The sequence below is a fragment of the Macaca mulatta genome, chromosome 1 (genome assembly GCF_049350105.2).
Source record: "Macaca mulatta isolate MMU2019108-1 chromosome 1, T2T-MMU8v2.0, whole genome shotgun sequence".
Lineage (NCBI taxonomy): Eukaryota > Metazoa > Chordata > Mammalia > Primates > Cercopithecidae > Macaca > Macaca mulatta.
Window position 1 is genome coordinate 63,637,939 of NC_133406.1, and position 20,608 is coordinate 63,658,546.

General features: G+C 40.9%; 1 long non-coding RNA gene across 1 annotated transcript in view; it reads left to right on the top strand.

Annotated features, from left to right (window-relative positions):
• Positions 1 to 20,608, top strand: part of LOC144341437 (uncharacterized) — a 39,335-nt gene extending 18,727 nt beyond the window's left edge. Inside the window, exons 2-4 of the long non-coding RNA XR_013418361.1 lie at positions 3,637 to 3,641; positions 15,671 to 15,824; positions 18,692 to 20,608. This is a non-coding gene — a long non-coding RNA (uncharacterized LOC144341437). The remainder of the gene's footprint in view (positions 1 to 3,636; positions 3,642 to 15,670; positions 15,825 to 18,691) is intronic.

Genomic DNA, 20,608 nt, shown 5'->3' on the forward strand with positions numbered 1-20,608 from the left:
GGTAACATTTCAAATCCTCTCTTCTAGCTACTTTGAAATGTATAGTGCATTGTTGCCAACTATAGGCACCCTACTGTGCAAGAGAATACTGGGGCTTATTTGTTCTATCTAACTATATGTTTGTACCAGTTAACAAATCTCTCTTTATCCTCCCTCCCACCCACACACTCTTCTTAGCCTTTGTTATCTATCATTCTTTTCTCTCTCTTGAGGAGATCAATTTTTTAAACTCCCATATATGAGTGAGAACAAGAGGTATCTGTCTTTCTGTGCCTAAGTTATTTCATTTAACATGATGACCTCTAGTTCCATCCATGTTGCTGCAAATGACATAATTTCATTCTTTCTTATGGCCAAATCACATTTGACTTGTATATGTGATATATATGCATGTATATGCATATATATGTGTGTGTGTATACATATATACACACATATATAAATATACATATATATGCATATGTGTATATCACATTTTCTGTATTCATTCATCTATTGTTGATGATTCTATATCTTTGATTCTATATATGTTGATTCTATATCTTTGCTATTGTGAATAGCACTGCTATAAACATGCAAGTGCAGGCATTCCTTTGATATAGAGACTTTTCCTTTGGACAGATATCCTGTAGTGGGATTGCCAGATCATATGGTAGTTCTACTTTTAGTTTTGTGAGAAATCCTGATACTGTTTTCCATAGTGGTTGTACTAATTTACATTCCCAGTAACAGTGTATAAGATTTTCCTTTTCTCCACATCCGCATCAGCATCAGTTATTTTTTGTAATTTTATTAATAGCCATTCTCATGGGGGTAAGATGATATTTCATTGTGGCTTTGATTTGCATTTCCCTGATGCTTAGTGATGTTGAGCATTTTCCCATATACCTGCTGGCCATTTGTATGTCTTTTTATTTTTTAATTTAATTTAATTTTTTTTTTTTTGAGACAGAGTCTCTTTCTGAACCCAGGCTGGAGTGCAGTGGCAGGATCATAACTCACTGTAACCTCAAACTCCTGGGCTCAAGTGATCCTCCTGTCTCAGCCTCCTGAGTAGCTGGGACTACAGGTGTGCACCACCATGCCTGGCTAATTTTTTAAATTTTTGTGGAGACAGGGTCTCGCTATATTTCTCAGACTGGTCTTGAACTCCTGACCTCAAGTAATCCTCCTGCCTTGGCATCCCAAAATGCTAGGATTACAGATGTGAGCCACCATGCCCAGCCTGTATGTCTTCTTTTGAGAAATATGTATTCATGTCGTTTGCCCACTTTTAAATGAGATTATTATTATTTTTTTTTATTATTGCTGAGTTGTTTGACATTCCTGTATATTCTGGCTATTAGTCCCTTGTCAGATAAATAGTTTGCAAATATTTTCTCCCATTCAGTAAGTTGTCTCTTCACTCTGTTGATTGTTTCCTTTGCTGTGCAGAAGCTTTTTAGTTTAATATAGTCCCATTTGTCTATTTTTGTTATAGTTTCTGTGCTTTTGAGGTCTTAGCCATAAAATCTTTGCTAGACTCATATCTTAAAATATTTTCTCTATGTTTTTTCCTAGCGGTTTTATAGTTTTGGGTCTTATGTTTACAGTTTTAATCCATCTTCAGTTGATTTTTGTGTATGGGGAGAGAAAGGGGTCCAGTTTCATTCTTCTGCATACAAATATCCAATTTTCCCAGTACCATTTATTGAAGAGGGTATCTTTCCCCCAGTGTATGCTCTTGAAGCTTTTACTGAAAATCAGTTGGCCGTGAATGTGTGGATTTATTTCTGGACTGTCTATTCTGTTCCATCGGTCTGTGTGTCTGTTTTTATACCAGTGCCTCAATCTCCCAAGCAGCTGGGATTACAAGCACCTGCCATTATGCCCAGCACATTCTTTTGTGTGTGTTTTTAGTAGAGATGGGGTTTTGCCATGTTGGCCAGGTTTGTCTTGAACTTCTGACCTCAAGTGATCCACCCACCTTGGCCTCCCAAGGTGCTGGGATTACAGGCGTGAACCACCACACCCAGCCCTTTTTACTGTTTTTGACTTAAAGTTTGTTTTATCTAAGTATAGCTACTGCTTGCTTTTGGTTTCCATTTACATGGAATATCTTTTTCCATTCCTTTGAGTGTAGATGTGTCGTCTTTCTTGTAAGCACCATTTGGTTGGATTATGTTTTTTTATCCATTCAGCCAGTCTATATTTTTTAAGTGGAGAATTTAATGCATTCATATTCAAGGTTATTATTGATATGTGAGGTTTGTTACTGTCATATTGTTAATTATTTTCTGGTTGTTTTGTATATTCTTTGTTCTTTTCTTCTCTCTTATTGATAGTAATTGTGGTTTTATGGTTTACTGTAGTGGTACCACTTAAGTCCTTTCTCTTCCTCATTTATGTGTTTGGTTTACCAGTGAGTTTTATACTTTTGTGTGTTTTTATGATGGTAAATATTCTTTCACTTCCAAGTTCAGGACTCCCTTGGGCATTTCTTGTAGCATTGGTCTTGTGGCGTGTTCCCTCAGAATTTACTTGTCTGAGAAAGTCTGTTTCTCTTTCATTTATGAATTTTGCTGGATGTAGTATCCCTGGGTGGCAGGTTTTTTCTCCCAGCACTTTGAATATGTTATCCCATTCTCTCCTGGCCTGCAAGGTTTTGATGTGAGTTTCTTTGTAGGTGACTAGATACTTTTCTCTTGCTGTTTTTGGTGTTCTATGGTTTGTTTTGACTTTAAACAGTTTAATCATAATATGCCATGGAGAAGATCTTTTTCAATTATATTTGTTAGGGAATCTTTGGGCTTTCTCTATCTGGTTATCTGTATCTCTTGCTAGATTTGGGAAGTTTTCAACTAATATTTTGTTAAATAGGTTTTCTCACCCTTTGTTTTCTCTTCACTCTCAGGGACAGTGGTAATTTGAATATTTGTTCACTTTATATTGTCCCAAATGTTACAAAGGCTCTGCACATTCTTTCTAATTTTTTCTTTATTTTTATCGCCTGGATTAGTTCAAAAGACTTGTCTTCAAGTTCTGAGATTCTTTCTTCTGCTTGATCTAGACTATTGAAGCTTTCAAATGTATTTTGTATTTAATTCAATGAATTATTCAGTTCCAGAATAAAAAAACCAAAAACCTCTCTCTTTGGTAAAGTTCTCATTCATATCCTGAATTGTTTTTCTTATTTCTGTGTATTGTTTTTCAGAATTATCTGATATCTCTCTGAGCTCCTTTAAAATCTGTATTTTGAATTATTTATCTGGGATTTCATAATTTATTTTTGATTAGGATCTGCTGTTGGAGATTTATTGTGTTCCTTTGGAGGTGTCAGATTCCTTTACTTTTTTTTTTTAATGTGAAAACAAACAGTCCAAGAAAACACTTAGAGTCCTTTACTTTTTCATGTTTCCTGTGTCTTTACATTGACATCTGTGCACCTAGTGTAACAGTTGCTTATTCCAATTTTTTTGTATTTGCTTTCATAAAGGAGTACTTATTCCTGAAGATTTATGTGTTTTTGGCGGGTAGGGCACTTTGGCTTTGATTTTGAGTGAGTGCACTAGTATAATCTTTCTATGGTTTTTCCCAGTTGTAAATAGTGTCAGTGGTATCTGTGATTTCCTCAGTGACTTAGGGTGCCGTTATTAGTGGAGGCTGTGGTGAAGTTTTTGCTAGGGACTAGGATGCCAGGTGGGCTAGCCTTTGGGCCCCAGTTTTGGGAGCAGGGGGCTGAGCATGCTGTCCTTTGTTCCCAGGGCAGCTTATGCTAGCATTAGTGTTAGTGGGTCCAGGGAGGCTGACTACTGGGCCTCCAGGTGGCTTGCTCTGATGCCAGTAGAGACAGTGGGGGGCTGGGCATGTTGACAGGTTTTTGGGCCCCTAGGCAGAGAGGGTAATGTGGGTGGTGGCAGTAGCAGTAGAGGAACAACTCACTGAAACCCAAGTAGTCTGTGCTGGTGTTGGTGGTGACTGTGACAGGTTAAGTGGGCCAGTTCCATAGCCCACTAGTGGCATGTGCAGGTAGGTACTATCTTTGATAGTATTGACAGATTGTGTTGGCCTGACTTCAGATCCTGGGAGGAGTGTTCAAGTGCCAATGATGGTAGACTGGGCCGGGAGATCCCCAGGCCCCTGAATGGCATGCTCGAGTACTGGGGGGACTGGATTGGGCTAGTGGACTTGTACTCAAGTCCCTGAGTATTGCATTCAGGGGCCAGCTGTGATAGACAGGGGTGGGGTGGTCTCTAGGCCACCAGCGGAATCCTTAGGTGGGAGTAGTGGTGGCTGTGAACATTTCTCTAGTTCTTAGAGGAATGTGGAGCCCTGAGGGTCTCTCACCCTTTTACTGATGTGTGGGAGCTTATCTCAGCTCCTAGCTGATCCTGGCTGAGCAGACTGCCTTGCTTCCCTCTCTTTCTTTGCTTTTGGTGCTTCCTGTCACTTCTCTTTTGAATTACATTGTTCTCTCATAGATAATCTAGTTGATGTATGAATATCTACTTGTTACTTTGGCTCCTGTCCAGAGAAGAGGTGTGTTCTAGCTGCATCTAGTCAGCTAAATTGCACCCTTCCTTGCTGTAATTTTGTATCTTTTAACAAATCTCTCTATCCCTTCCTTTCCCCTGCCCTTCCTAGCCTCTAGTATCCTCTGTTCTACTTTTTATTTCTATGAGATCAACTTTTTTTTTTTAGCTTTCATATATGAATGAGAACATGCAGGGTTTAACTTTCTGTTTCTAGCTTATTTCACTTAATGTAATGTTTGCCAGTTTCATCCATGTTGCTGCAAATGACAGGATTTCATTCTTTTATATAACTGAATAGTAATCCATTGTGTATACATACTACATTTTCTTTATCCAGTTATATCTTGTTGGACACCCAGGTTGATTTTGTATCTTGGCTATTGTGAATAGTGCTGTAATAAACCTCAGGGTGCAGATGTCTCTCTGATATAATTATATCCTTTCTATTGGATAAATTCCTATTAGTGAGATTGCTGGATCATATGGGAATTCTATTTGTAGTTTTTTTTTGTTTGTTTTTTTTTGAGGAACCTCCATAGTGTTCTTCATAGTGGCTGTACTAGTTTATATTTCCACTAGCAGTGTATAGGAATTCCCTTTTCTCCACATCCTTGTCAGCATTTGTTATTTTTTGTCTTTTTGATAATAGCTAACCTAACGGGGTGAGATGATACCTCGCTGTGGTTTTGATTTGCATTTCCTGGATGATTAGTGATGTTTAGCATTTTAAAAATATACGTGTTGGCCATTTATGTGTCTGCTCTTGAGAAGTGTCTGTTCAGGTCACTTGCCCATTTTTTTTTTTTTTTTTTGAGACGGAGTCTCGCTCTGTCCCCCAGGCTGGAGTGCAGTGGCCGGATCTCAGCTCACTGCAAGCTCCGCCTCCCGGGTTCACGCCATTCTCCTGCCTCAGCCTCCCGAGTAGCGGGGACTACAGGTGCCCGCCATGGCGCCCGGCTAGTTTTTTGTATTTTTTAGTAGAGACGGGGTTTCACCGTTTTAGCCAGGATGGTCTCGATCTCCTGACCTCATGATCCGCCCGTCTCGGCCTCCCAAAGTGCTGGGATTACAGGCTTGAGCCACCGCACCCGGCCCACTTGCCCATTTTTTAATCAGATTGCTTTTTGATTGTTAAGATGTTTGAGTTCCTTGTATATTCTGGATATAAATTCCCTGTTGGATAAATAGTTTGAATATATTTCACCCATTCTGTAAGTTGTTTTTCACTTTGTTGATTCTTTCTGTTGTTGTGCAAAAGCTTTTTGGTTTGGTAATCCCATTTGTTTATTTTTGCTTTTGCTGCCTGTGCTTTTAAGGTTTTATCCATAAAATCTTTTTCCAGACCAATGTCCTGAAGTGTTTCCCCTATGTTTTCTTCTAGTAGTTTTATTGTTGTATGTCTTACATTTAGGTCTTAGATCCAGTTTCAGTTGATTTTTGTACAGGGTGAGAGGTGGGAGTCTAGTTTCATTCTGCATATCGGTATCCAGTTTTCCTAGCATCACCTCTATTTTTCTGAGACAGAATCTCATTCTGTTGCCCAGGCTGGAGTGCAGTGGTGCAGTCACAACACATTGCAGCCTCGACTTCCCAGGCTCAAGCAAGGGAAGAGGTGAGATGTCACCTCAGCCTCCCAAAGTGCTGGGATTATAGATGTGAACCACTGGACCCAGCCCCCAGCATCATTTATTGAAGAGGCTGTCCCAGTGAGTGTTCTTGACATCTTCGTCAAAAATCAGTTGGCTGTAAATATGTGGATTAATTTCTGGGTTCTCTACTCCATTCTATTGGTCTGTGTGTCTGTTTTTATGCAATACCATGCATTTTAGTTACTATAGCTGTGTAGTATATTTTGAGGTCTGGTATTGTGATATCTCCAGCATTGTTCTTTCTGCTCAGGATTGCTTTGGCCATTTGGAGTCTTTTGTGGTTCCACACAAATTTTAGAATTTTTTTTCTATTTCTGTAAAAAATGTCATTGGTATTTTCATAGGAATTGGATTGAATCTGCAGATTGTGTTGGGTAGTATTTTCATTTTAGTTTTATAAATTATTCCATTCCATGAGGATGGGATGTCTTTCCATTTGTTTGTATCATCTTCAATTTCTTTATTTTAAATCAGCATTTTGTAGTTTTCTTGTGGAGGTTGTTCACCTTCTTGGTTAAATTTATTCCTAGGTATTTTATATTTTTTGCTATTGTAAATGGGATTGCCCTCTTGATTTCTTTTTCAGCTAGTTCACTGTTTGTGTATAGAGCTGCTACTGATTTTTGTATATTAAGTTTGTATCCTGCAATTTTACTGAATTCATTTATCAGTTCTAAGGGTTGTTTTGGGTAAACCCTTTAGGTTTTTCTATATATCAGAGTATGTCATCTGCAAACAGGGATAATTTGATTTCCTCATTTCCAATTTTGATACCTTTTATTTCTTTTTCTTGCCTGACTGCTCTGACTAGCACTTCTAGCACTATGTTGACTACAAATGGTGAGGGTAGGTATCTTTGTCCTGTTATAGTTCTTACAGAAAAATCTTCAAGCTTTTATCCATTCAGTAAGATATTAGTTGTGGATTTATCATATATGGCCTTTATTAGGTTGAGGTACTTTCATTTTATACCTAATTTATTAAGGGTTTTTATAATAAAGAAATGTTGAATTTTAGAAAAAGCTTTTTCTGCATCTATTGAGATTATCATAGTATTTTGTCTTTCATTCTATTGAAGTGATGGGTGACATTTGTTGATATGCATATTTTGAATCATCTTTGCATTCCTGGTATAAATCCCACTCGATCATGGGGTATTATGTTTTTGATGTGTTTTTAGATTTGGTTTTCTAGTATTTTACTGAGGATTTTTGCATTTATGTTCACTAGAGGTATTGACCTGTTGTGTCCTTGTCTGGTGTTGGTATCAGGGTTATGCTGGCCTCACAAAATGAGTTAGGAAGAATTCCTTCTGATCTAATATTTTGGAATAGTTTGAGAATAATTGGTATTAATTCTTTAAAAGTTCAGTAGAATTAAGCAATGGAGCAATTGGTCCTGGACTTCTCTCTGTTGGAAGGATTTTTATTACTATTTGATTTCGTTGCTTGTTACTGATCTGCTTGTGTTTTCTGTTTCTTCTTGGTTCAATCTTGGTAAGTTGTATGTTTCCAGGAATGTGTCCATTTCCTTCAGATTCTCCAGTTTGTCAGCATATGATTCTTCACAATATTCTGTAATGATCTTTTGTATTTCTATGGTATACATTGTAATGTCTTCTTTTTTGTTTCTGATTTCATTTATTTGGGTTCTCTTTCTTTTCTCTTAGTCTATTAGATTTGTTTATCTAGATAGGTTTGTTAGTTTTGTTTATCTTTTCAAAAAATCAGCTTTTTGTTTCATTGATCATTTGTATTGTTATTGTTTTTCTAGTCTCAGTTTCATTGATTTTTGCCCTTATTTTTAATTTCTTTCTATTAATTTTGGGTTTGGTTTGTTCCTGCTTTTTTAGTTTTTTGAGGTGCATTGTTAGGTTGTTTGGGACCTTTTTAGTTTTTTGACGTACACATTTATTGTTATATACTTGCTTCTTAATACTGCTTTTGCTGTATCCTACAGGTTTTGGTATGTGTATTTGTATTTTTATTTTTTCCAGGAATTTAAAAATTTTACTCTTAATTTGTTTCTTCATCCATTGGTCATTCAGGAGCATGTTGTTAAATTTCCATTTATTTGTATAGTTTCCAAAGTTCCTGTTGGTGTTGATAACTACTTTTATTCCACTGTGGTCTGAGAAGATACTTAATATAATTTTGATTTTTAAAAATTTGTTGAGACTGTTTTGTGGCCTAATATATGGTCCATCCTGGAGAATGTTCCATGTTCTGATGAAAATAATGTGTATTCTGTAGCCATTGGATGAAAGGTTCTGTAAATATCTCTTAGGTCCATTAGGTCTATGGTGCAGTTTAAATCTGATGTTTCTTTGTTGATTTTCTGTCTAGATCATCTGTCCAGGAACAAGAGTTAAGTGTTGCAGTCCCCAGCTATTATTATATTAGGACCTATCTCTTCCTTTAGATCTAATAATATTTGCTTTATTTGTATTTGAGTGCTCCAGTGTTGGGTGCTTATATATTTACAACTGTTACATTGTCTCACTGAATTGATACCTTTGTTGTTATATAATGTCCTTCTTTATCTCTTTACAGCTTTTAACTTGAAGTCTGTTTTGTCTGATATAAGTATAGCTACTCATGCTCAAATATGGTTGCCATTTGCATGGAATATCTTTTTCCATCCCTCCTCTTTCAGTCTGTGTGTCTTTAAAGGTAAGGTGAGGTTCTTGTAAGCAGCATATGACTGGGTCTTGTGTTTTTATCCATGCAGCCAGTCTATGTGTGTGTGCATATATATATATATATATAGAGAGAGAGAGAGAGAGAGAGAAAGAGAGAGAGAGAGAGAGAGAGAGAGAGCAACAGGGCTGTTTATTTCACCTGGGTGCAGGTGGGCTGAGTCTGAAAAGAGTCAGCAAGGGTGGTGGGATTATCACTAGTTCTTATAGGTTTTGGGATAAGTGGTGGAGTTATGAGCAATGTTTTGTAGGCAGGGGGTGGATCTCACAAAGTACATTCTCAAGGGTGGGGAGAATTACAAAGAACCTTTTTAAGGGTGGGGGAGATTACAAAGAATCTTCTTAAGAGTGGAGGAGATTACAACGTACATTTATCAGTTAGGGTGGGGCAGAAAAAAATCACAATGGTGGAATGTCATCAGTTACAGCTATTTTCACTTCTTTTGTGGATCTTCAGTTGCTTCAGGCCATCTGGATATATACGTGCAATTCACAGGGGATATGATGGCTTAGCTTGGGCTCAGAGGCCTGACATTCCTGTCTTCTTATATTAATAAGAAAAGCAAAACAAAATAGTGAAGTGTTGGAGCAGCAAAAAATGTTGGGGGTGGTATGGAGAGATAATGCACGAGGCTTCTCAGGGCTGCTTCAAGTGGGATTAGGGGCGATGTGAGAACCTAGAGTGGGAGAGATTAAGCTGAAGGAAGATTTTATGGTAAGGGATGATACTGTGGATTTGTTAGAAGGAGCATTTGTCATATAGAATTATTGGTGAGGGCCTCGATGCAGTTTGTATGAATTGAGAAATTAAACAAAAGACACAAGGTCCAAATAAAAGAAGGAGAAAAATAGGTATTAAAGGACTAAGAATTGGGAGTACCCAGGATGTCCAATTAGAGAGTGTCCAAGGGGTTCAATGTTATTGTTTGCTTGATTGGTGAGTTTTTGGGCTCTATCCTTGAGTTTTTATATCAGGCCAGATTGATTTAGGTAAAAACAACACTCTTCATTTAAAAATATACAGAGTCCCATTTTTTTTTAGCAGTGAGTAAGTCAGGGCCTCAGCGATTTTGGAGGAAAGAGAAATGCAAAGCCAGCAATTGTTTGTTGAAGAAGGATTAGAAATGGCTAGGAGAGAGTAAGTTTGATAGTGTGGTGGAGAAAGCTGGGGAGAGGTAGAGGGTGGCATAAGAATGGGAACCAGAATAAGAGTGAGTATAAAAGTAAAGAATAGGACTTCATCAGGGTGAAAGTATTGGAGTGTACTTTGTCACTGAAGATCTTCTATCCACTTAAAGAGAGACTTAAGGGTGGCAGTTTGAGGGAAACCCAGGTGCCACTGAATACCAAGAGCCTGAGACACTGCTTGGGTGATTTGACTAGTAAAGGCCAGTCCATTATCAGACTGTAGAGAGGTGGGAAGGCCAAACTGAGGAATTGTCTGACCGAAGGGAAGAAATGACTGTGGTGGCCTTCTCAGACCCTATGGGAAAGGCTGCTACCCATCCAGTGAAAGTGTCTACTCAGACCAGAGGTATTTGTTTCCTGACTCGAGGCATGTGAGTAAAGTCAATTTTCCAGTCCTGGGCGGGGGCAAATCCCCAAGCTTGATGTGTAGGGAAGGAAGGGGGCCTGAACAATCCCTGAGTAGTAGTAAAATAGCAGATGGAACACTGACAATTGATTTCCTTCAGGACGGATTTCCATGATGGAAAGGAAATGAGAGGTTCTAAGAGGCAGGCTAGCAGCTTGTAACCTACATGGAAGACGCTATGAAATGGCAACATAGAATGGGCCTGTGAGGCTGGAAGGAGATATTTTCCTTGGTCCAAGAACAATTTGCCTTGTGTGGGAAGAGATTGATAGGTAGAAGTTTCAGTGGGGGAGTAGGTGGGAGTGACCAGATGAGAAGGAGAAAAACTGCCATGAGGGATAGAAGATGGATGCTAGCTGGTTTTTTAGCTATCATATCAGCATAAGCATTGCCCTGAGTGATGGGATCCAACACCTTTTGATGGCACTTGCAGTGAATGACTCCAGCTTCCTTTGGAAGTAAAGCACCTTAAGAAGAGTTTTTATTAAAGAGGCATTAATGATGGAGGACCTTGAGTAGTGAGGAAACCTCTTTCTGTCCATATAACACCATGGTGATGCAGGATATGGAAGGCATATTTAGAGTCAGTATAAATATTGATGCCTAATTCCTTTGCAAGAGTGAGGGCTCGAGTTAAGGCAATGAGTTTGGCTTGCTGAGAGGTAGTGGAAGGGGGCAGAGTGGTAGCCTCAATGATAGATGTGGAAGATGCTATAGCATAGCCTGCCTTTGCTGGTGAGTGGCAATTAGGCCTGGTGGAACTGCCATCAATAAACCAAGTGCGATCAGAGTGAGGAACATGAAAGAAGGAAATACGGGGAAATGGAATGAATGTCAGGTGGATCAGAGAGATACAGTCATGGGGGTGGGGACAAGCCTAAAACAGTAAGGTCAAGTTGTTTGGACAGAAAGGCTACAGGGCACAGTCCTGGCTCTTGTGTAAGAAATTTGACTGCACAGTCCTGTACTTTGGCTGTGTGTAATGAAAAGGGTTGGGATGAGTTAGGGAGAACCAGCATGGGGGCAACTTCTAGGGCTGTTTTTAAGGAATGGAAAGAGGAGTGGTGAAAGGATTTAGGATCTATGGGGTCAGCTATGTTTGCTTTTGTAAGTTGACATAATGGTTTAGTCAGGATGGTAGAACTAGTTATCCAAAGGCGGAAGTACCTAACCATGCCTAGGAAGGAAAGAAGTTGTTTTGTAGAAGGGCTTGGGGTTTGGGAGATTAGCCAGACATGATCAGCAGAGAGAGCACGTGCATTTTCATAAAGAATTATGCCACGACAGGTAACAGATGATGAAGAAATCTGGGCTTGACTGAAGTAATGGGGGCTGTCCACAAAGCCTTGTGGCAGTATGGCCCAGGTAATTTGCTGAGCCTGTTGGGTGTCAGGGTCAGTCCAAGTGAAAGTGAAGAGAGACTGGGATGAAATGTGCAGAGGAATAGTAAAGAAAGCATGTTTGAAATCCAGAACAGAATAATGGGTATGGAGGGGTTGTGGAGGGAGGTATTGAGGATAGAAGAGTATATGGGTTTGGCACCGTGGAGTGGATAGGCAAGACAATTTGGTTGATAAGGTGTGGATCCTGAACTAACTTGTAAGGCTTGTCTGGTTTTTTGACAGGTAAAATGGGGGAATTGTAAGGAGTGTTTATAGGCTTTAAAAGGCCATGCTGTAACAGGCAAGTGACAACAGGCTTTAATCATTTTAAAGTGTGCTGTGGGATGGGATATTGGCATTGAGTGGGATAAGGGTGATTAAGTTTAATGGAATAGTAATGGGTGTGTGACTGGTTGCCAGGGAGGGAGTAGAGGTATCCCATACTTGTGGATTAAGGTGGGGAGATAACAAGGGGAGGATGAGAAGGAGGCTTTGAACTGGGGAAAAAGGCAGCAATGAGGTGTGGCTGTAGCCTAGGAATAGTCAAGGAAGCAGATAATTTAGTTAAAATATCTCCACCTAGGCCAGGCGCAGTGGCTCAAGCCTGTAATCCCAGCACTTTGGGAGGCCGAGACGGGCGGATCACGAGGTCAGGAGATCGAGACTATCCTGGCTAACATGGTGAAACCCCGTCTCTACTAAAAATACAAAAAACTAGCCGGGCGTGGTGGCGGGCGCCTGTAGTCTCAGCTACTTGGGAGACTGAGGCGGGAGAATGGCGTGAACCCGGGAGGCGGAGCTTGCAGTGAGCCGAGATCACGCCACTGCACTCCAGCCTGGGAGACACAGCGAGACTCCATCTCAAAAAAAAAAAAAAAAAAAAAAAAAAATATATATATATATATATATATATATATATATATATATATATATATATATATCTCCACCTAATAAGGGAGCTGGGCAGGTGGGGATAACTAAAAAGGGGTGCATAAAAGAATGTTGTCCAAGCTGGCATCAGAGTTGGGGAGTTTTCAGAAGTTTAGAAGCCTGGCCATCAATACCCACAACAGTTATGGAGGCAAGGGAAACAGCCCCTTGTAAAGAAGGTAATGTGGAGTTGGTAGCCTCCATATTGATTAAGAAGGGGACAGCCTTACCCTCCACGGTAAGAGTTACCTGAAGCTTGGCATCTGTGGAAGTCCAGGGGGCTTCCGAGGTGATTCAGCAGCATCAGTCTTCAGCCACTAAGCTGAGAAGATCTGGGAAGGAGTTAGAGTCTTGGGCCAGTTGGACAGTCCAATTTCCACTGGGGTCACACACAGATGGGACAGAGCTTAGGAGAAATCCCAGGCTGCGGGCATTCCTTGGTCCAGTGGCCAGATTTCCAGCACTTAAAGCAAGATCCTGGGAGAGGAAGTCCTGAAGGAATGCCTGACTTCTGTGGCTTAGGCATTTTGAAGTTTTTGTGTATGGAGATATGACTGGGGTTTCTCTCACAGCAGAGGCAAGTAATTGCAACTCTTCCCTATTATTGTACACCTTGAAGGCATGGTTAATTAAGTCCTGCTGTGGGGTTTGAGGGCTGGAATCTAATTTTTGGAGCTTTTTCTAATGTTGGGAGCAGATTGGGTAACAAAATGCATACAGAATAAGACGGCCTTCTGGCCCCTCTGGGTCTAGGGCGGTAAAGCATCTAAGGGTTGTTGCCAAATGGGCCAGGAACTGGTCTGGATTTTTATATTTGATGAAAAAGAGCCTGAATGCCACCTGATTTGGGAGAGGTTGGATAAAGAAAAAAGAAACATTAACCTTGACTATGCCTTTAGCTCCAGTCACCTCTTTAAGAGGAAATTGTTGGGCAGGTGGGGGAAGGCTAGTCATGGAACAAAACTGTAAGCCAGACTGGGTGTGAGGAGGGGAGGTGATAGAAAGATTATAGGGTGGAGGAGCAGAGGCTGAGGAAGAATTGGGACCTGGGTTGTCCTGGCGAGGAGCAGCCTGAGGAGAAGGGGAGAGGTCAGATGAGTCCATAGAAAAGAAGGATTCAAAGGACTCAGAGCTTGGGGTGGAGACTGAAGAAACAGACAGGAGAGAAAGAAGAAAGATTTGGGATGAGTCGCATTGGGAGCAGAGACTAGGGAGGGACCAATGTGTAAAAGAATGCCTGGAATTAGGCACCTCAGACCATTTGCCCAGTTTTTGACAAAAATTATCTAGATTTCATAGGATGGAGAAATCAAAAGTGCCATTTTCTGGCCATTTAGAACCATTGTCGAGTTTGTATTGGGGCCAAGCAGTGTTGCAGAAGAAAATAAGGCACTTAGATTTTAGGTCAGGTGAGAGTTGAAGAAGTTTTAAGTTCTTAAGAACACAGACTAAGGAAGAAGAGGGAGGAATGGAGGGTGGAAGGTTGCCCATAGTGAAGGAGGCAAGTTTAAAGAGAAGGGTAGAAACACAGAGAATGGGCTGGGGAGCAGCCCTGGGCCGCAATGTGGGTGAGCAGCCAAAGCAGGCGTCCCCGCAATTGACTTGCCACTAAGGTAATGTGGGTGAATGACCAAAGCAGGTGTCCCTGCGGTGGTCAGACACCAATGGAACATGGGTGAATAATCAGGCAGGCGTCCCTGCAATATTAAACACCAAGGGAAGCCTGCCGTCCCGTCTGTGACCGGCACTGGAGTTTTGGGTCCACAGATAAAATGTGTCTCCTTCATCTCTACCAGAAAATGAAAAGAATTGAAATTAAGAGAAGGGAGTGATTGAAGGGTGGCGACAAGATTGAAAGGAGAAAGAGATTGAGCGATAGTGGGAGAGGTTGGAGAAGAGAGTAAAAAAAGGCCACTTACCCAATTTAAAATTGGTCAGATGTTCCCTGGGCTGGTTGGTCTGAGGACCCGAGGTCGTAGGTGGATCTCTTCATGGAATGATGGTGAGGACAGGGGACTGGTCTCCTGAAGGAGTCCCTCTGACTTGTGTCTTTGGCACCAAATGTCTCACACATCCATGTGCAGAGACCACCAAGCAGGATTTGTGTGAGCAACAAGGCTGTTTATTTCACCTGGGTGCAGGTGGGCTGAGTCCGAAAATAGTCAGCCCAGTCTATATCTTTTAAATGGGAAAATTCAATCAATTTACATGCAACGTTATTCTTAATAGGTGAGTATTTACTCCTAGCATTCTATGGTTTTCTGCTTGTTCTGTATATCCTTTGTTCCTTCCTTTCTTACTGTTTACTTTTGTGGTTGGGAGGTTTTCTGTAGGGTTAAGATTTGAGTCTTAATCTCTTTCTCCCTGTGTATTAGCTTTACCAGTGAATTTTACAGTTTCACATATTTTTATGATGGTGGTTATCATCTTCTCTGTTGGGAACAGGCCCCCCAAAATCTGGCCATAAACTGGCCCCAAACTGGCCATAAACAAAATCTCTGCGGCACTGTGACATGTTCATGACGGCCATAATTCCCACGCTGGAAGGTTGTGGGTTTCCTGGAATGAGGGCAAGGAACACCTGGCCAGCCCAGGGTGGAAAACCGCTTAAAGACATTCTTAAACCACAAACAATAGCATGAGCGATCTGCGCCTTAAGGCCATGCTCCTGCTGCAGATAACTAGCCCAACCCATCCCTTTATTTCGGCCCATCCCTTCGTTTCCCATAAGGGATACTTTTAGTTAATCTAATATCTATAGAAACAATGCTAATGACTGGCTTGAGGTTAATAAATACATGGGTAAATCTCTGTTGGAGGTTCTCAGCTCTGAAGCCTGTGAGACCCCTCATTTCCCACCTAACACCTCTGTATTTCTGTGTGTGTGTCTTTAAGTCCTCTAGCGCTGCTGGGTTAGGGTCTCCCTGACCGAGTTGGTCTTGGTAAGTGGTGTCCATCGTAGGGCCTCAAATCTAGGCTGAAGCATCACCGGAATGATGGTTGGAGAATGTGGAACTAGCTGGAGGACACCTGAGTACTCTTAAAGCAATCCCCATGGTGAGTAAGAAGGGAAGCTCAGAAGTGTAGGGTAACAATGGGTCAAGTATGGGTTCTGGTTCATTCCACCTTGGAACTTTTTCACACTGATGATGGGGAGGAAGGAGAGTATAACAAAGAAACAGAAGAGGTTACAGAGCAGGTTTATTTGCCAGCTAAAGCTAAAGCGGCAAAGGAGGGAGAGGTTCATCCCTACCCTTCTGCACCCCCTCATTATTATTTTGAAGAAAAAGGTAATTTGGAGGGCGTGACCCTCCAAAATTTTCTTTTCCAGAGGACACTGGGTGAAAAGTAGTTGCCCCAGTGACTGTTCGAGCAGCGCCTCGAGCGACCGCTCTTAGTTCTATTCAGGCAGGAATTCAGCAAGCTTGACGAGAGGGTGATTTGGAGGGTTGGCGGTTCCCTGTGAGAATATACCCCCCAGATCAACAGGGAAATAGTATAGCTACCTTTGAGCCTTTTCCTTTTAAATTTCTCAAAGAATTTAAACAAGCTATTAATCAGTATGGACCAGTTTCTCCTTTTGTAATGGGACTGTTAAAGAATGTTGCTGTTTCAAGTCAGATGATTCCTACTGACTGGGTCGCTCTTACTTGAGCTTGTCTAACTCCTGCTCAGTTCTTACAGTTTAAAACTTGGTGGGCAGATGAAGTTTCCATTCAGGCTGCTCGCAATGCCCAGGCCCAACCTCAAATTAATATAACTGCAGACCAACTTTTGGGGGTTGGTGGCTGGGCTGGTTTAGATGCACAAGTGGTCATGCAGGATGATGCTATAGAACAGCTTACAGGAGTGTGCATTAGAGCTTGGGAAAAAATCACTTCAGGTGGGGAACAATACCCTTCCTTTAGTGCTATAAAACAGGGACCAAAAGAACCATATGTGGATTTTATAGCTTTGTTACAGGAGTCTCTTAAAAAGGTGATTGCAGATTTGGCTGCTCAGGATACAGTGCAGCAATTATTAGCTTTCGACAATGCTAATCCCGATTGCCAGGCTGCTCTGTGACTTATCAGAGGGAAAGCACATTTAAGTTGATTATATGAAGGCCTGTGATGGCATCGGAGGTAGTCTGCATCAGGCTACTCTGCTAGCACAGGCAATGGCAGGACTGAGAGTGGATAAAGGAAATACTCCATTTCCTGGAGCTTGTTTTAACTGTGGGAAGCATGGTCATACTAAAAAAGAATGTAGAAAAAATCAGCGAGTCAGGCTGCCAGATAGGGGAAAAAAGAAAACTGCTGAGCCTGAAATATGTCCATAATGTAAAAAAGGAAAACATTGGGCTACTCAGTGTCACTCTAAATTTGATAAAGATGGAAACCTGATTTCAGGAAACACCATGAGGGGCCCGTCCTGGGCCCCATTCCAAACTGGGGCATTTCCGGCTCAGGCCATTCCCTCACCCCTGTACCATGTCTGTCCCCTGCCACAGCCGGTAGTGCCACAGTAGATTTATGCTGCACAAAAGCTGTGAGCCTTCTGCCTGGGGAACTCCCACAAAAGTTCCCAACAGGAGTCTGTGGACCCTTGCCAGCAGGGATGATAGGATTAGTTCTAGGCAGGTCTAGTGTAAATTTAAAAGGGGTACAAATACATACAGGACTCATTGATTCAGATTACAATGGGGAAATTTAAATTGTTATATCTACTTCTGTTCCCTGGAAAGCAGAGCCCAGAGAGTGCATAGCACAGCTCCTGATTTTGCCATATGTGGGAATGGGAAAAAGTGAAATTAAATGAACAGGAGGATTTGGAAGCACAAACAAACAAGGCAAAGCAGCTTATTGGGTAAATCAAATGACTGATAAACGTCCTACCTGTGAAATAACTATTCAGGGAAAGAAATTTAAAGGTTTGGTCGATACAGGAGCAGACATTTCAATCATTTCTCTACAGCACTGGCTGTCCACATGGCCAATTCAACCCACTCAATTTAACATAGTTGGAGTTGGTAAAGCCCCTGAAGTATATCAAAGTAGTTATATTTTGCATTGTGAAGGGCCCAATGGACAACCTGGGACTATTCAACCAATTATAGCTTCTGTACCCATACATTTATGGGGGAGAGGTTTATTACAACAATGGGGAGCACAAGTTCTAATTCCAGAAAAATTATATAGCCCTCAAAGTCAACCTATGATGCATATAATGGGGTGTGTTCCTGGTATTGGACTAGGAAAGAATTTGCACTGTTTGAAAGAACTGCTTCTAGCAGAAAGACTAAGTTCCCACCAAGGTTTAGGATATCATTTTTGATAGCGGCCATTGTTACACCTCCAGAATCTGTCCTTTTAAAAAGGTTAATAGATAAACCAATTTGGATAGAACAATGGCCACTAAGTAAAGAGAAACTGGAGGCTTTAGAGAAATTAGTTCAATTAGAAAATGGGCACATACCTCCAACATTTCCCCTTGAAATTATCTAGTTTTTGTAATTAAGAAAAAAATCAGGTAAATGGAGAATGTTAACTGACTTAAGAGCCATCAATTCAGTTATACATCCTATGGGAGTATTACAGCCAGGATTGCCTTCTTCTGCTATAATTCCAAAGAGCTGGCCTTTAATAGTCATAGATTTGAAAGACTGTTTCTTTATTATCCCTTTAGCTGAGCAAGACTGTGAATGGTATGCATTTACAATTCCTGCAGTAAACAACCTGCAACCTGCTAAGCATTTTCATTGTTTTACAGATGGGTCTAGTAATGGTAAAGCTTCTTATTCTGGATCAAAAAGTAAAGTTTTCCAGATGCCCTATACTTCAGCTCAAAAAGCGGAGGTTGTAGCTGTAATTGATGTATTGACTGGTTTAGCTATGCCTATTAATGTGATTTCTGATTCTTCATATGTGGTTCATTCCACACAGTTAATTGAAAATGCTCAGTTACTATTTCATATAGATGAACAACTGATGAAAAAAACAAAAACGGGGAAGAAACAGGGATTACAGGACAGCCCACATACAATTGAATCTAGCATTATTAACTTTAAATTTTTTGAGCCTGCCCAAATGCCAGATGTTATCAGCAGCTGAACAGCATCTACAGAAACTGGCTGCAAAGACAGAAGCAGAACAACTGGTTTGGTGGAGAGATCTGATAACAAAAAGTTGGGAAATAGGTAAAATAATAACTTGGGGTAGAGGTTATGCTTGTGTTTCTCCAGGCCAAAATCAACAGCCAATGTGGATACCATCAAGACACCTGAAATCTTATCATGAGCCAGATGACGAGGAAGAATTTCTGCGAGGATCCCGAGGATCCCCTGGTTGCAGCCATGTTGAGGCTGATGCTGAGGAGGACCCTAACTGTCATGAGCAACACCTGTCGAACACAGCCACCCACCTGGGGACAAATCATGACACTGTCACAGATGGTGGAAGAAAACCTGAGGAAAGTGGAACAACCAGTCACAATAAGTAATTTAATGGTAGCTATGATAGCGGTGATCACCATTGCCGTGAGTATTCCTTCTGCAAGGGCTGACACAGAGAACAATTATACTTGTTGGGCATATTTATCAATCTTGGCTGGCAATAATGCCTGGATGTAATCACCCTATGACACAGTTACACATGCTTTCTGATCTCAGTATTTACCATAATAAATCTGCTCCTATAATTGAGGCATACCGCCCTCAAAAACATATTTGTAAACAAAATAGAACCTGGCCAGAAATAATGAGCATACTTGTTTAGTAAGATTGCATTGCAGAACAGGCAGAGGTGCTACGCAATGATTCTTATGGAATCATTATTGATTGGTCCCCTAAGGGGATGTTTAGCTTAAATTGCACTTCTCAGTCTGTGTGCCATGACCATACTAGTTCAGATGGTCTGAAGAAAATGGTCAGATGGTAGAAATGATAAGAAGTATGGCAAAAGTTCCTATTACCTGGAACCATGGCCGTATAGTGCCATCTCAACCTCAAATGATATGGCTCATTGTAGGAGCTAAACATAAGGATTTGTGGAAACTATTAATAGTTCTTAATAAGATCAAAATTTGGGAAAGAATAGAAAAGCATCTAGAAAGACACTCTATAAACTTGTCTTTGGATATTTCAAAATTAAAAGAACAAATATTTAAAGCATCCCAGGCACACCTGGCCTTAATGCTGGGAACTGGAGTGTTGAAGGAACTGCAGACAAATTAGCAGTTAGTAACCCATTAAAATGGATAAAACACTTGGAAGCTCTGTGATTTCAATGATGATTGTGCTTTTAATCTGTGTTGTTAGTCTTTGTATAGTCTGCAGATGTGGATCCTGACTCCTGTGAGAAGTAGCTCACTGTGACAAAGTTGCCTTTGCTGTTATTGATTTGCAAATCAAAGAAGGGGCACATGTTGGGAACAGGCCCCCCAAAATCTGGCCATAAACTGGCCCCAAACTGGCCATAAACAAAATCTCTGCAGCACTGTGACATGCTCATGATGGCCATAATGCCCACGCTGGAAGTTTGTGGGTTTACTGGAATGAGGGCAAGGAACACCTGGCCCGCCCAGGGCAGAAAACCACTGAAAGGCATTCTTAAACCACGAACAATAGCATGAGCGATCTGTGTCTTAAGACCATGCTCCTGCTGCAAATAACTAGCCCAACCCATACCTTTATTTTGGCCCATCTCTTCGTTTCCCAGAAGGGATACTTTTAGTTAATCTAATATCTATAGAAACAATGCTAATGACTGGCTTGCAGTTAATAAATACATGGGTAAATCTCTGTTGGAGGTTCTCAGCTCTGAAGGCTGTGAGACCCCTCATTTCCCACTTCACACCTCTGT